This window comes from Xenopus tropicalis, chromosome 10, assembly GCF_000004195.4.
Source record: "Xenopus tropicalis strain Nigerian chromosome 10, UCB_Xtro_10.0, whole genome shotgun sequence".
Lineage (NCBI taxonomy): Eukaryota > Metazoa > Chordata > Amphibia > Anura > Pipidae > Xenopus > Xenopus tropicalis.
In genome coordinates this window covers 23,431,940-23,449,942 of record NC_030686.2, presented here as the reverse complement: position 1 = coordinate 23,449,942, position 18,003 = coordinate 23,431,940, and the positions used below count along the sequence as shown (strand labels likewise).

General features: G+C 39.0%; 1 protein-coding gene across 1 annotated transcript in view; it reads left to right on the top strand.

Moving 5' to 3' along the window:
* The window catches only part of ca10 (carbonic anhydrase X), a 156,898-nt gene that overhangs the window by 75,789 nt on the left and 63,106 nt on the right, over positions 1-18,003 (top strand). The gene's annotated exons all lie outside the window — the stretch shown is intronic.

The following is an 18,003-nucleotide window of genomic DNA, read 5'->3' as shown; positions in this document are numbered from 1 at the left end:
CCCTTCAGAGCTGAATCGGCAGAAGGAGGTAGAAATCCTATTGTTTCTACCTCCTTACCTGCCGATTCAGCCCTGAATGGTGTGTGGCGGATCTGACGATGTTTCGTGCGACCGATGGTCGTACGAAACATCGTCGGATCGCCACGTGTATGGCCAGCTTAAATAATGTTTGTTTTTGGCTTTACTTTGGATCAACTAGATGTAAGGCCACTTTTACTTTATCTACTACATAACTATACAATATGAAGAGCTCAATGAACTATTACACACAAGGGGTTGAGGGATATAGTATGGTTAGAGCAAATAACATTAAGACACTCATCATATTTTTTATCAGGCATGTAGCCAACTTCCGTGAGTACACCACCAGAGTTATTAGTGCTAGTTTAGAACTGTAGTAACTTTTAATGACCTGAAAGGCCTCTACAACAGAAGAGTGTTTTGTGCCTGCTGTTGTATGTTACTAAAAGAGCCCATGAAACCTAGAAGGAGAATAAAGTAAAGGCTTGAAAATGTTTGCCAGTTGGAGGGACCCATAGGGTTAAATGGTCCCTATGGCTTAAAATCCTTACAGGTTCAGTTCCCTTAGTTGCTGGGCAGAAGGGGCTGTATCTAAGTAAGTTTATTTACATGTGTTTGCTATTGGCTAGCAGGTAGGGTGACCACTCACTGCCTCACTGATATAGTACTGGGATAGGAGTAGAACTTCCTTTTTGCTTCCACCTGAGGAACAGGTTGGAGCCTGGGCACAGGCCCAGTTAAAATAGGGGAAACCCATGAATGAGGCATTAGATAGTGGCAATTGTAGCTCCCGTACCAGTATATTCTAGGAGTGTAAGGCAGCTAGAGTTGAGCTAGAAAGAGCAGTTCTGAACTCCAACATAGAACTGGGGTTTTGGAGGTATCTCTCCTAGGCCATTTTGCCTGTAGTGTATGGATCCCAGTGAATAGGGAATCCCTGAAGTGATCCAGGCCACTACTGGGTGTTGTAGAGGTGAGGTGGAGATTCTTGCTAAGTTTGTCCTCAGAGAGTGTCAGCCTGTATTACACTCTGCATGTGATTTTGCCTGTACCATTGGCCCCTGAGAACCTGTATTGTGAGTAAACCCAGTGGATATTCAATAAACACTTGTTTTTTTTTGTTGTTTGCAAGAACCTCTGGCACTCCCTGTCTTTTTTTTCTGTATAGCAGCAAGAGAGTTGTAGTTGCACAACACCCTTACCTTCCTCTTCCACTTAGCGAAGGCCCATTGTGGGGGAGAGAGTCCAGTGTAACCCATGTTCTACTGGTACTAGTCTGGGAAGGCAGTTATTGATAAAATCGAGGTTACACAATAAAATTCCCAAACTGTACTAGGCCCAGGCTGGCAATCTGTGGTTTTTGGCAAATGCCAGAGGAATTGCTGTAAGATACACACAATCACTATTTATCGAACTGGTGGGGGTCTGTTTAGGACTTGAAAAAAACAAGTTTTATTTACATACCTCCCAACTGTCCTGATTTTCAGGGGACAGTCCCTCTTTTGACAGCTCAACCCACAGTCCCAGATTCTTACTGAAAAGTCCCTCATTTCCCTTTGATCTCCTGCACTGAAACTAAAAAAGATACAAATTTAAGTAAAAGTAGCTTTTGGCGGAGCCCAGAAATCTTAATGAGCGTCACCTGCACTTAGAAACATTGTTTCTCACTTATAATTAAATAAGTGGGCTTTTGGCAGAGAGCCCAGAAAGGTAAAAAGCCCCCCCTGCACTGAGATACAGTTGTAACTAATAAGCTAAACAGGTCTCTTGGGGGAACTGAGACTCCCAGCTTAAAGGGCAATTTCACCTTTTTAAGCAAAACTGTAATAACACATAAAACAAGGCCACAAACCCCCAGAAATGTGTTCAAACTTTAAATAACCTGCCAAATTTAGTCAAATGGGAGTGGCGCACACGCGCTATGTGCGGCATTTCTTTTTGTCCCTCTTTCTATTTTCAAAATGTTGGGAGGGATGTATTTTTAGCATGCGTTAAAAATATTATCACTTCTTATATTTGGAGAATTAACGATCGATTCACAAAAAGGACACTTGTATTAAAAAATTGAATTAAAAAACAATTTTATTGTCGTTATATTCATATTTTTAAGTGATATTTTAAAGCATACAATATGTTTATGCGTTATTTCATAGCACCTAAGACATTTGGGATGCTGCTGACACAATAGAACTCTCTTTTTACAGTGTTCCAGGCATTTCTATTGATGGGAAACTTTATATAATTCCCAGACACTGAACGTATTTCTTCCAGGACCTGCCCAAGGCAACGTGAAAATGTGGGCTGTGACACTCCACCATATATCCCTCTAACTTTTTGAAAACTTCCGTTTCTGAAAAAATGAAGGGAGCACAGAAGTTTGACTATGCCAGAAACAACATGGCTTCTGTGTGTTAGTGGCTGCAGATAAGGCTCCAGTACCACATACAGGCCACAGATTGCTGCTCTACTTAATCTATAGCGCCTCACTATTTCTTCCTCTGATAATCCCTCTAGAGTTGATCTTTCCCTGAAAACTCGGGGATGCATCATTCTAGGACAATCACAGACTTGATTCTCTTGTTCACATTCAAGAAAAAATCCGACTGCAAACTCCATTCACAAATGGTCACAAACCGAAATGTTGTCTAGTAGCACCCTAGTAATATTCACAATAATTATTGCAATATTTCATGCTTTTAACGCTTAAAATATGTCTGTGAATTATGCTTTACTATTATTTCTATTAGATAATTATCACAATGCGATTGACATAATGCTTTGCAATAATTGAGGTTTTTGCACATGCGAAATGACTAGTAACGCATGCGAAATGACTTTGATGAATTGTTACTTAAAGAACACTTTTTAACGTATAAAATTATGCGTTAAGTGTTAACGACCTTTTGTGAAGCAGCCCCTGTGTGCTCAAAATGCCTGGGCCTATTATTAATCCCAGACCAAACCTAAATATGACTGCAGTGGAGCATAAAGCATCAGCAATGTAGACAGAGATTCAAATATCATTGTAATACCTGCTGACAAGGGTGGCATTTCCTTTATGAGTTGTATACATGAAAGATATTTTAGTAGAAATGTCAGAGTGTACAAAAATATAATTTTGATCCTACTGATTAATTTAGTAGTAAGAAACAAATAGAGAGAGATAATGTTTTATTATATTATAATTAGTAGATTTAAAAAACAATGGTAGTATTTTGATGTTGGAGAACTCCAGGGAAACTAATATTAAATCAAATTTAAAAAAAAACTTTTTGTTTTAGAGCACAGTAATATAATAATAGAGGTGTGCATGACATCCATTTGTTTTCCATTTAGGAGTACATTTACTAAGATTCGATTTTTTTCTGGGTTTAAAACACTTTCTGAAGTTCTAAAATGACTCAAAAATGCTTTTATTGTTCGGACGAAAATATCTCAATTGCGGTCTGAACGTCACAATATTTTCGCACCGAAAAGTTTGTTTTGCCAAGAAAACCTTTCTGGCTTCGATGCCTTCCATGTCTGGCATTGGAGGCCTTCCATAGGGCTCAATGGTACTTGACAGATCAAACCTGGTGAAAAGATAGTCCCGAGGAAAGTGTAACCAAAGCATTAATGAATTCTGAAATGTTCATATTCTTTGCACAAAGTACGATTTTTTAATGTAAATTTAACAGAAAGCAGGAAAAACTTCTTAACTAACTTTTTGCATACATTCCGAAATGTTCTATAAGTTAGAAAAAATATGAAATTATCTTAAAATTGTTTAGTAAATGGGCCCCTTAAACTCACTCAATGTAGTACAATTTACCTACATCAGTGACAGATTCTTTTAAAATCCTTGATGGAAAAGAAATAGATAAGTATTTTTGTAGAGAGTCTACATATAAATATAGCAGATTATGAATAAAGAGTATAAAGGGTAACAGTTATTAATTCTAACTGTGGAATTAAAATAATTACATTTTGGAAATGCTTCTTTATGTGCATTTGAGTGGAGTGGCAGTGAAAACAGACAATGTTTATACATGCAAGAAAAACACTTGCTAAATATTTTCAATTTATTTTACTATATTTGCACTTGTTGGTTGTGGACTCTTCATAGGACTGAACTTTTTCTAATTGTCCAGTTTTTGGCACTGAGAAGATATTTTTAGAAAGTTTGACAAACAGTATCAATAATGTACTAAATAGACTACAGGTATGGGATCCCTTATCCAGAAACCCGTTATCCAGAAAGTTCCGAATTACAGAAAGGTCATCTCCCATAGACTCCATTATAAGAAAATAATTCTAATTTTTGAAAATGATTTTCTTTTTCTCTGTAATAATAAAACAGTTCCTTGTAGTGATGAGCAAATCTGTCCCGTTCACTTCGCCGAAAAATTTGCGAATCTTTCAAAAGATTTGCAAAACGGCGAAAAATTAGCAAAACGGTGAAATTGTTGCGCGTCCAAAAAATTGTCGCCTGTGGCTATTCTTTTGTCGCCCACGGCTATTGTTTTGCCGCCCGTGGCTATTGTTTTGTCGCCCGTGGCTATCATTTTGTCGCCTGCGGCTATTCTTTTGTCGCGTATGACAATTTTTGGACGCACGCCAACTTTTTCTGCGGCGAATTTTTCATCCGTTTCGCGAAACAATCCGCCAATGGCGAAACGTGGAAATTCACCGCGAATCCATGCCCAGTGAAACATTTCGCCCATCACTAGTTCCTTGTATTTGATCCCAACTAAGATATAATTAATCCTTATTTAAGGCAAAACAATCCTATTGGGTTTAAATGATGTTTAAATGATTTTTTAGCAGACATAAGGCATGGAGATCCAAATTACGGAAAGATCCCTTATCCAAAAAGCCCTAGGTCCCGAGCATTCTGGATAACAGGTCCTATACCTGTACTTAGTACTAATTTATTTCACTACAAATTATAATGTGGACACAGTAAATTACAGGTACAGGGACCAGAATGCTCAGGATCAGGGGTTTTCTGAATAAGCAGTATTTCTGTAATCTGAATCTCCATACCTCACGTCTACTAAAAAAAATAATTTAAACACTAATTAAAACCAGTAAAATTGTTTCTCCTCCAATAACGATTAAGTCAATCTTAGTTGGAATTAAGGACAAGGCATTGTTTTATTATTAACCTTTTTAGTGCCATAGGACGTAGATTCTACGTCCTAGGTACCAAGGGACCATAGTGCCATAGAACGTAGAATCTACGTCCAATGGCACTATCGGGTTTACAAGCGCTGCGCTCGCTTTTAAAGCAGCGCAGCGCTTGTAAACCCCTCAGATCCCCCTAGGCAACGAGCAGAGCAGCACATACTCACCGATCCGGGTCCCCCAGCCGCACCGATCGTCGCTCCAGCCAATGACAGCAGTGGACACGCATTGATGACGTGTCCACTGCTGTCCCTTTAAAAGTCGCCGCCTACTGTCGGCTCCCTCACTCCTGCTGCGCACGTTGGACATGGTGGAGCTCCCCTGCTGCCTTCCTGCTGGATTGATCGCCCCTGATCGCCCCTGATCGCCTGCCTGCCTTGGGTAAGCTGAACTACAACTCTCTACCACTGTTTATTTTGCTTATTTCTATCTCAACTGTCTAAAAAAATTTTTTTTTTCCATTTTTTCTTCTATCTTTGTCATTATTACACTTTTGCACACATACACACTTATTTACAACTTTCCCAAGCACACGCAGACACTTACACACACACTTACACTTACACTTTTTTTTTTTTTTTCTTTCTTTCTTTTCTTTTCTTTCTTTCTTTGCTTTCTTTGGCAGTCTTTTTTTTTTACTAAAACTTTATTTCTGATCTTGCTCTATAATTATCTGATTTATTTGGTTGCATTTTAGTGTTTTTTTGGCATTTTCATAATTGATTTCTGTTTTTTTATTTTATTGCACTGTAACTTTTGTATTGCTATTGGGTGCTGAATTTGCAGTGACGTTGGTGGATCCAGGGCTCTGACCACCGATTTCATTGCAATTATTGTTCTTCTGTTGGTTTAGGTGGTTTTATTGAATTTTACTGATTTTATGGTGTTTTATCTTTGCATTGTTCTTTATTGTGTGTTTAGTGCCCCCAAAAAGGTTGCTTTTGCAGTGACATTAGTGGATCCAGGGCTCTTACCTCCGATTTCATTGCAATTATTGTTCTTTGATTGCTTTTAGTGGTTTTATTCCATTTTAACTTCATTTGATTTCAGTTGTTCTAGAAAGGTCCAGAGGTGCTAAGATTGTTCTGGTAGTTTCTATTGCCAAGGGTTAGGCTGATGCCACACATGGCGTAGGGCTGATTTTTTCAGCAAGTGGAAAAACGCTTGCCGAAAATTCAGCCCTACGTCTGCTACTTGTGCCTGCACCCGAATGAATGGAATACGCTCGGGTGCAGGCACATGTAGCCGATATACGCATGAAAACGCGAGACTTTGCATTCTCGCGCGTTTTCATGCGTATATCGGCTACATGTGCCTGCACCCGAGCGTATTCCATTCATTTGGGTGCAGGCAAAAAAAAAAGGGTGCATAGAGTGCAGCCCCAATATTATGCATTTTCAGGTTTGGCGGCCATGTACTAATGTGCAACCAGACATAGGTATCGTTTTAGTCAGGGGAACTTGCAGATTGATGGTTAGTAAGTTTTTGGTAGTTGCCATGGAGATTTTGGGGAGAAATCTACATAGTAAGTTGGGTTGAAAAAAGACATACGTCCATCAAGTTCAACCATAATGCCTATATATAACCTGCCTAACTACTAGTTGATCCAGAGGAAGGCAAAAAACCCCATCTGAAGCCTCTCTAATTTGCCACAGAGGTTTGTATCTGGTTTTTCCTTGATTTCTGACCAAAGCGCTGACTTCTGCAAGGGACTGCAGCCACAATTTTCCATGTAGAAAGAGAAGAGTGGTGTCTCTGAATAGCTGAAGGTGTGCACTTTTTGGAAATATATAGTTTGCGGGGGGTTATTACACAGGTATGGGGGTGTTTAGACTAAATAACTGCAGGTAGAGCACAGCCCCCCCTTATGCATTGCCCCTGTTAGGGGGCATTTGGTGGCCACGTCTTTATGTGCACCCATACATATGGGGTATCGTTTTATTCAGGGGAACTTGCAAATTGAGGTTTAGTAAGTTTTTGGTAGTTGCCATGGAGATTTTGGGGAGAAATCTAGGTTTTTTATCTGGTTTTTCCTTGATTTCTGACCAAAATCTAGGTTTGTATCTGTTTTTTCCTTGATTTCTGACCAAAGCGCTGACTTCTGCAAGGGACTGCGGCCACAATTTTCCATGTAGAAAGAGAAGAGTGGTGTCTCTGAATAGCTGAAGGTGTGCACTTTTCGTAAATATATAGATTGTGGGGGTTATTTCACAGGTAGGGGGGGTTAACACTGAAAAACTGCAGGTAGTGCACATAGAGCGCAGCCCCCAAAATTTCAACTGAAATTGCCCTTATGCATTGCCCCTGTTTTGGGGCATTTGGTGGCCACATCTTTATGTGCACCCATACATATGGGCTATCGTTTTATTCAGGGGAACTTGCAGATTAATGGTTAGTAAGTTTTTGGTAGTTGCCATGGAGATTTTGGGGAGAAATCTAGGTTTTTTATCTGGTTTTTCCTTGATTTCTGACCAAAATCTAGGTTTGTATCTGGTTTTTCCTTGATTTCTGACCAATGCGCTGACTTCTGCAAGGGACTGCGGCCACAATTTTCCATGTAGAAAGAGAAGAGTGGTGTCTCTGAATAGCTGAAGGTGTGCACTTTTCGTAAATATATAGATTGTGGGGGTTATTTCACAGGTAGGGGGGGTTAACACTGAAAAACTGCAGGTAGAGCAAAGCCCCCCCTTATGCATTGTCCCTGTTAGGGGGCATTTGGTGGCCACGTCTTTATGTGCACCCATACATATGGGGTATCGTTTTATTCAGGGGAACTTGCAAATTGAGGTTTAGTAAGTTTTTGGTAGTTGCCATGGAGATTTTGGGGAGAAATCTAGGTTATTTATCTGGTTTTTCCTTGATTTCTGACCAAAATGTAGGTTTGTATCTGGTTTTTCCTTGATTTCTGACCAAAGCGCTGACTTCTGCAAGGGACTGCGGCCACAATTTTCCATGTAGAAAGAGAAGAGTGGTGTCTCTGAATAGCTGAAGGTGTGCACTTTTCGTAAATATATAGATTGTGGGGGTTATTTCACAGGTAGGGGGGGTTAACACTGAAAAACTGCAGGTAGTGCACATAGAGCGCAGCCCCCAAAATTTCAACTGAAATTGCCCTTATGCATTGCCCCTGTTTTGGGGCATTTGGTGGCCACGTCTTTATGTGTACCCATACATATGGGGTATCGTTTTATTCAGGGGAACTTGCAGATTAATGGTTAGTAAGTTTTTGGTAGCTGCCATGGAGATTTTGGGGAGAAATCTGGGTTTGTATCTGGTTTTTCCTTGATTTCTGACCAAAGCGCTGACTTCTGCAAGGGACTGTGGCCACAATTTTCCATGTAGAAAGAGAAGAGTGGTGTTTCTGAATAGCTGAAGGTGTGCACTTTTTGGAAATATATAGTTTACGGGGGTTATTTCACAGGTATGGGGGTGTTTAGACTAAATAACTGCAGGTAGAGCACAGCCTCCCCTTATGCATTGCCCCTGTTTGGGGGCATTTGGTGGACACGTCTTTATGTGCACCCATACATATGGGGTATCGTTTTATTCAGGGGAACTTGCAAATTGAGGTTTAGTAAGTTTTTGGTAGTTGCCATGGAGATTTTGGGGAGAAATCTAGGTTTTTTATCTGGTTTTTCCTTGATTTCTGACCAAAATCTAGGTTTGTATCTGGTTTTTCCTTGATTTCTGACCAAAGCGCTGACTTCTGCAAGGGACTGCGGCCACAATTTTCCATGTAGAAAGAGAAGAGTGGTGTCTCTGAATAGCTGAAGTTGTCTATTTTTAATCAATATACAGTTTATATGGTTTTTTTCACAGGTAAGGGGCAATTTTGTCTGAAAAGCTTTGAGATGTGCACATAAATTGCAGCCCCATTATTATGCATTGCCCCTGTTTTGGGGCATTTGGTGGCCACGCCTTTATGTGTACCCATACATATGGGGTATCGTTTTATTCAGGGGAACTTGCAGATTTATGTTTAGTAAGTTTTTGGTAGTTGCCATGGAGATTTTGGGGAGAAATCTAGGTTTGTATCTGGTTTTTCCTTGATTTCTGACCAATGCGCTGACTTCTGCAAGGGACTGCGGCCACAATTTTCCATGTAGAAAGAGGAGAGTGGTGTCTCTGAATAGCTGAAGGTGTGCACTTTTCAGAAATATATAGTTTGTGGGGGTTATTTTACAGGTAGGGGGGGGTTAACACTGAAAAACTGCAGGAAGTGCACATAGAGCGCAGCCCCCAAAATTTCAACTGAAATTGCCCTTATGCATTGCCCCTGTTTTGGGGCATTTGGTGGCCACGTCTTTATGTGTACCCATACATATGGGGTATCATTTTATTCAGGGGAACTTGCAGATTGATGTTTAGTAAGTTTTTGGTAGTTGCCATGGAGATTTTGGGGAGAAATCTAGGTTTGTATCTGTTTTTTCCTTGATTTCTGACCAATGCGCTGACTTCTGCAAGGGACTGCGGCCACAATTTTCCATGTAGAAAGAGGAGAGTGGTGTCTCTGAATAGCTGAAGGTGTGCACTTTTCAGAAATATATAGTTTGTGGGGGTTATTTTACAGGTAGGGGGGGGTTAACACTGAAAAACTGCAGGAAGTGCACATAGAGCGCAGCCCCCAAAATTTCAACTGAAATTGCCCTTATGCATTGCCCCTGTTTTGGGGCATTTGGTGGCCACGTCTTTATGTGTACCCATACATATGGGGTATCGTTTTATTCAGGGGAACTTGCAGATTGATGTTTAGTAAGTTTTTGGTAGTTGCCATGGAGATTTTGGGGAGAAATCTAGGTTTGTATCTGGTTTTTCCTTGATTTCTGACCAATGCGCTGACTTCTGCAAGGGACTGCGGCCACAATTTTCCATGTAGAAAGAGGAGAGTGGTGTCTCTGAATAGCTGAAGGTGTGCACTTTTCAGAAATATATAGTTTGTGGGGGTTATTTTACAGGTAGGGGGGGTTAACACTGAAAAACTGCAGGAAGTGCACATAGAGCGCAGCCCCCAAAATTTCAACTGAAATTGCCCTTATGCATTGCCCCTGTTTTGGGGCATTTGGTGGCCACGTCTTTATGTGTACCCATACATATGGGGTATCGTTTTATTCAGGGGAACTTGCAGATTGATGTTTAGTAAGTTTTTGGTAGTTGCCATGGAGATTTTGGGGAGAAATCTAGGTTTGTGTGTGTTTTTTCCTTGATTTCTGACCAATGCGCTGACTTCTGCAAGGGACTGCGGCCACAATTTTCCATGTAGAAAGAGGAGAGTGGTGTCTCTGAATAGCTGAAGGTGTGCACTTTTCAGAAATATATAGTTTGTGGGGGTTATTTTACAGGTAGGGGGGGTTAACACTGAAAACCTGCAGGAAGTGCACATAGAGCGCAGCCCCCAAAATTTCAACTGAAATTGCCCTTATGCATTGCCCCTGTTTTGGGGCATTTGGTGGCCACGTCTTTATGTGTACCCATACATATGGGGTATTGTTTTATTCAGGGGAACTTGCAGATTGATGTTTAGTAAGTTTTTGGTAGTTGCCATGGAGATTTTGGGGAGAAATCTAGGTTTTTTATCTGTTTTTTCCTCGATTTCTGACCAAAGCGCTGATTTCTGCAAGGGACTGCGGCCACAATTTTCCATGTAGAAAGAGGAGAGTGGTGCATAGGCCCATATAAGGGAAACAGCCATGTGCTGGGAGCCATCTTAAGTTGGGAGCCTCTAGAGAGAGGAGTTCCCCTGTGAGTAGATAGTAGTTTCCCTGTGTTAGGACACACTAGGAGTGCCATGGAGGGAGTGGTAGGTAAGAATGGGCCGCATTGCCCCTCCAGGAGTGTAGAGGATTAAGATCCTACCAGCATTACATCAGCTGGAAGTTTAGGGCACACAGTGTGTAGGTAAGGGAGAGATAGTCTCCAAGAGAAAGAGGATCCTGCTAAAGAGTAGCCTGGGTGTAGTACCGGGGGTGAGTCTCTGTGGAGGGTCTGCTTGGCGAGAGTACCGGGGAGAGCCCGTGTGTGTGTACCCAGGACCACTACAAGCTGGTAAGGAGTTACCCCAGGGAGGGGCCAATCAGCCTGAAGCCAGTGGATCCCATTGAGGGGTTAATACACCATATCAATTCCCAGGGTGAGAGTTGTAGTTCTCCCATAGCAGAGCCCTGGGTGGAGGCACGCCATTTATCAGAGAATTCCCTGCTTCCCCCATAGTAAGCGGGGCTCAGGACTCCTGGAAGCGCCAACCAGTGAAATATCAGCAGGTAGTGCCACAACCGGTTATAAAGTGGGCTACATATGGAATGTTTGAAACCAAGGGTTTGCCAGATGAGGAGTCTTCCTGTAATTTGAACCTAAAGTCAGCTAAAAATAATTTAAACATTAAATAAACGCAAAAAAATTGTTTTGCTACCAATACGGATCCATGCAGCTTGGTTGGAATACAATAAGGATTAATTGCATTTTAGTTTGGATCAAGCACAAGGTACTGTTTTATTATTACAAAGAAAAAGGAAATCATATTTAAAATTAGAAATCTTTGCTTATAATGGACTGTATGGGAGATACTCTTCCTGTTATTCGGAGGTTTCCGGATAAGGGATTGCATACCTGTATTACCTATTTAAAGCTTTGATAACCAACAAAAGGTTTGTGGCTTACTTTTTACATACACAAGCTTTTTGTGCCACCTACTGATAACATCAAATCTTGATACTGAATATTGAACTTGTTCTGATATACAGTAATAGCTTTTATACAACATATAATTTTGACACACCAATTATGGATGCTTTTTGTTCTACACAGTGGTAAAAAAAGAAAAACCTTTATTTATGTTACGCAAGTTAACATCATAAAAAGAATAAATACATGTCTTGTTAAATAAACCCTTAAAACTGCCATTTCATTAAAAAAAATCCATTCTGTATCTGGTAGCATGGTAACAGAGAATAAGAGATTACAAGTCTCAGCCATCTGTGCAGATTAATGTTTTTGAAAACAAAGCTGCACAGATGAAAGGAATAGCTTTAAAAATGTGTTTTTTATCATTCTGCTAAATTCAAAGTTATTTTAGGCATTTTAAATTAAAATATTGTTTTATATATATATATATATATATATATATATATACAGTATATATCTTTTCCAATAAACACATTTTTTTTTTCCTAAGTCCCCGTGTGCGGCACACTGTTCCTTTATTGTTTTTTTTGGACAGCACCCAGGGTGTTTGATTGTGTGGTGTACTCCTTTTGTTCTTGTATATATATATATATATATATATATATATATATATATATATATATATATAGTCTTTTTGGAAGCCGGCACTCTCGTTTAACAGGATACTGAATGCCCGGGTGCAGTATTACCAAAATTCAAGAATGTATAGAAAATGAATAGAAAATGAAAAAAATGAAAAAATGCCGCACTCACAGGACTTACTAGTAGAAAATGGTGATTTATTTTTCACAGCATAACCCTGACGTTACGTCAGGGTTATGCTGTGAAAAATAAATCACCATTTTCTACTAGTAAGTCCTGTGAGTGCGGCATTTTTTCATTTTCTATATATATATATATATATATATAGTGCTAAGGCACACACATATAGAAAAATAATATAAATATGTAAAAAAAAATGCTGATGCACACCAGGAAAATATTATCAAAAAAAGTGCTTATAAAGACTCACCCACCAATTAACCACCACCAGACCACACCTCTCTCTGGAGCAGATGTCTTAACCCTAAAAAAGATCTCAGTTCCAGCAGATATCAAACCAATCATAATTCCAGGTAATCTGTAAAATAAAGAGCATAATGCATAATGATCTATAGAGTGCAACATAAGCTAAAGTGCGATACATCGTAGTGCATAAAAATATGTAAAACTTGAATACCAAATGCAAAGTGCAACGTAAGTTAAAGTGCGATATATTGTGGTGCATATAAGTATAAAAAAACTTGAATGCCAAATGCAATTACACAATGTTAAAACATACTGATAAAACCATCACATATATGTTGCTTAAAAATACCTAGGGGCCTCCCTCTAAAAGTAAAATATATATTTAGATGTGAAGAAAAAATCTGCAATCCTTGTAACTTTTGCAAGCAAAGACAAAAATAAAAATGCCTATCAATAAGAAAAAGGAAATTGTATCATACTAACTGAAATTTCCCTTTCCTGGACAATTCCAAGTGAGTACTCTTGGGGAATAGCCCCAGCCCAGCACATGACTCCCATCAGAAGAACCCACACCACAAGCTTTAAGGCCAACTCCTCCTTCTAACTGGTGTCTAGTGACAAACTTCTAGAAAACTTTTAGAAAAGGAATGGTAATCTGCTTACACAAAGTTGTCCTGGAAAAATGGGGAACAGGGGAACAGAGAAAGAAGGTGAAGAACCTGTGAATCACATGAATTATCACAAAGAAAACACAAATGGATACACTGATTAGCCAGAGTAAGAAAAAGGGGAATATCCTTGTTAGAGAAAGAGCTCACATTAAAATATTGACACTGAGGGGCGGATTTATCATAGAAACTCACTCGCCTTATATTCATTCCTATGAGATTTTAAGAAGCATATTTATCAATGAAAGTTAGAGTTCACCAATTGATAAATATGCTTCTTAAAATCCCATAGGAATGAATAGAACATGGGTCAGCTAACTCAGGCTAGCCCACATAAAATAACAAATGCATCTGCATAGTACCCTATATCATAGTATTCTAAATAGGCCTCGCAAAGCATAAAACCTGAGCCCTGTTGTGAGCTTTGTCTCCAGGTGCTCCCTGAGTTGCATGTCTGAATGGCAGGTTAACGCTCACTGAAGCAGTGCTTAGAGGCCTGCAGTAATTTGAAAAGTGGTCAAGTAAAAAGGCCAGACCAACACACAGAGGGGAGGAACATAGCATAGCAACATAGCATAGGAGCATAGCAAACATAGTCATCCCATATGTTGCTGGAACGTCAGAAAAACATTACAATTTTCAAGAAATGTTGCATTCTTGTGTTTTTCAAACCCAGCAACACTCTGAGACATGAAAAGTAATGTGGTCTGTACTGTCCAGTGCAGTGAAGAGTGCTCAGACTTATACACTGGGGAGACAAAACAACCGCTCTGTAAGAGAATGGCCTAACATAGGAGGGCTAATTCCTCAGGACAAGACTCAGCAGTCTATCTATATCTCAAGGAAAAGGGACAGTAACATGCTTATTTTGGAGCAAGACGAAGAAGATTTGAAGGAGGTATGAGAGAGGCCATTTATGCCAGACTGGAAAAACCCTCCCCGAACAGAGTAGGGGGCCTGTGACACCACTTGTTAACAACTTACAATGCCGCTTTGACATCCTAACCCCGGCGGTTTCACAACAATTCATACTTACAGTAATGTATTTTGAAAGATTAACAGCTGCATCAATGAGAATCATGGTACCATACTGACTGGATCAGACTTTCTTACACCTGTGAGTTTCAGCCAATACCTAACTGAATAAGTTCAATGGAACTATTGTGATTGGATGTCTGTGACTGTCCTACCCTCAAAGGTTTAAATGCTGGGATATTTCCTACCAATCAGTTAAACTGAAGAAGCAACTTGGATGAGTGCTGAAACGTTTTCAAGAAAAATCATAAAAGTCCTGTTGTTTTAGACTTAAAGAGGACCTGTCACCCAGACATAAAAAGCTGTATATTAAAAGTACTTTTCAAATTAAACATGAAACCCAAATTCATTTTTATATTAACACATCCAAACCCATTATAAAGGCATTTAAAAATCACAGCTGTCAATCATATATTGCTTGCCCCACCTCTATGCCTTAGGCATAGAGGCAGGGCAGACAATAACTTTAGCTTTCCGTTCAGCACTACCTAGATGTCACTGCACATCTCACTTTTCCCTCCCGCCTTCTCATCTAACTGTGTAGCCAGTGCATGGGCCTGGCCATCTGGCCCCCAATTCTGGCACATAAACAAGATTTTGGCATGATACAAAGCTTGCCTTCATAACAGTGTCCACAAAATGGTGCCTGCCTGCTTGCTTTGATTGAGTAATTCAAGACAGAAGGAAACAAGATTTATATTATTTATATAGAGTAAGTAAAGTTTATTTTGCTCAACTAACAATATAGAAAATAATTTGGAGTTATTTTTTAGGGTGACATGCCCCCTTTAATTATACTAGATACTGTGCTTTATTATTATTTTTTCATGTTCACCTTATACATTTTTCTAACAAAGGACAGCAAGAGACTCAATTTAGTCATTTATAAATTATTTAAGTGCTTTTGGCCAGCTTCCCCTTTGAAGGTCCAACCTTTGGTCAGCATCCCGTTTATTCCATGAAATGGGCAAATATAGGAAAATTATATTGTGAGTCATATATATAACAACTTTGGTTGTTAATAGTAATCATAGAGAAGAATTTCTTGCAGAAAGTATTTTATTACTCATAATACATCTGCTACACCTATTACATAACTCATTAAAAGAATCTTTCACAAAACTTTTAGATTAAACTATTAAAAAATGTAATTCCTATTCACGCATAAACTCTTTTCTGCCAAAGAGCTAAAATGAAACTTTTTTGAACTAGATGCTGCAGAAAATGTCAAGTTATAAACATATTTTACATGATTGTATTATTTTAAAATTGTTCAGAGATAATATCCCCAGAAAATTATACTCTTTTATTCTCAAGCTATTTTCCTGTATTAAAAAGTCAGCTTTTTCCCGATTGCTTTATTGTTCTCACATAACAAAACTGTGAGACAGTGTGATTACAAACCCAGACTGTCTTATCTAATAAAACACTGAGCATCTATAGTCAAGGTATCTTAACTGAAGTCCCCAGCTATCCCTGCACACACAAATGTTTTCTGCTTCTTTTTTTATTTCAGTGGAAATAACTGCTACTTCTCTTTTATAGGGAGTAAATCTAGTGTCTTCAGATTCAAATAACATACATGTGCCTTCAGTTCAATTCCACAAGAAGATCAGAGACAAATGGAATGGATTTCCAATATGTGGCCATATTTCCAGAAATGCAGAAGCAAACAAACTTTTAAACTACTAAAACTCAAAGTTTTTCACTTCTCTGCTCTTTAATACATTTCCTCATTTGTCTTCCTATAATTCCTGGCCCTGTCCTCTGATCCTCTTAGAGCCACTGTCTTTTCACACCATCCACACCCATTGCCATTCTCTTTCTCTTTTGCTGCTCCTTACCTTTGGAATTCTATCCCTATCCATTAAATAGGAATATAAGTTTAAACCAGCACATTAAAAACTGGACCTTCTCTCTAGTATACAAATGAAATTATGCACAGGTCAAAGAGATTAGGATGTTTGTTCCATGACTGATAGTCAGCGGATAGTACTTGATAGGTTTAGAAAGATTAATGGAATAACACCTTATAATATAAAGAAGGGGAAGGTTGAGATTTTGCATATTTATATATAAGTAGAAACCAAAAGATTGTCTACTAATATTACTTCATCTTTTTATGAGACCTAAAGAGGTACATTTTCCCTACTGTTAAGGAAGTCCCTGTCAATAACCTTTAGCCTGTGGGATGGCGGTGTTCCCATTGGCCAAGGGATAGTTTATCAGTTTCTGCTTCATGTTGTAAGAGAGGGGAAGAATATGTGGTCAGTCTCTTTTTGGACTCCAACTCAGCAGGGAGGTGGATGTACCAGAGAGCCTAAGGTGGTTGAGATAGGCCTTAGTTACCAAGAAGAAGACCAAGCCATAACTGAATCAATCATATCTTAAAGGAGTTATGGTTACAGGGACCCTGTAAATGAGATTAGCAAGTGCCAGACTAGCTTCACTTATAATACACCAAAGGGGTGTAAGATATACAGGAAATAATTTGATTCCCTTCTTTCACGTTACAAAATTTATGAATTTGATTTATTTGCAATTGGCGACAATACACTGTAATTTAATCTTCATAATGCTTCCTTTTTACGCAGAGACCAAGTCTGCAGCAATTTGCATTCATTTGGTGCAAGAATTGAATAAAATGGTTTTAAACTGCCATAACCCTATGAGTCAGATACTCACGGTGTACATGTGTCTGCTAATGGACAGTCAGTCTAAAGTAATTAAATCAATGGACATCTGTGGCATAAAAATAAGGGATTAGAATTTCTGCAGTAATCCAAATGAGATTACTTTCTGCAACAAAACAAAATATATTCAGATACATACACAGATGCTTAATGCAAATCATGAAGTTCACCTTGGGTTACACAAACAGATGTCAAATTTACACAGATATATTAATTAATGCAACATTTTCTAATTTAAATTTACAAAATAGTAAAATGAAAACATTGGGAATATTAAAGAGGTTAACACAACACAACAACAGAAATGGACCCTTGTTCAGATTCAGATCTTTTTATTGCCATCTCAACCACATAAGAAACTTGCACAGTGGGACAAAATTGTTGAATTTCAGACCTCAAATAAAAAAAAACATTTAAGTTTTGACTCAGGACCCTACAAAAAAATCTGACTCAAGACCCTACAAAAAAACCTGACTCAGGACCCTACAAAAATACCTGACTCAGGCCCTACAAAAATACCTGACTCAGGCCCTATAAAAATACCTGACTCAGGCCCTACAAAAATACCTGACTCAGGCCCTACAAAAATACCTGACTCAGGCCCTACAAAAATACCTAACTCAGGCCCTACAAAAATACCTGACTCAGACCCTACAAAAAAACCTGACTCAGGCCCTTCAAAAAACCTCCCTCAGCTTGAGGAACAAACACTTTTACAACCTTGTTGACAGAGG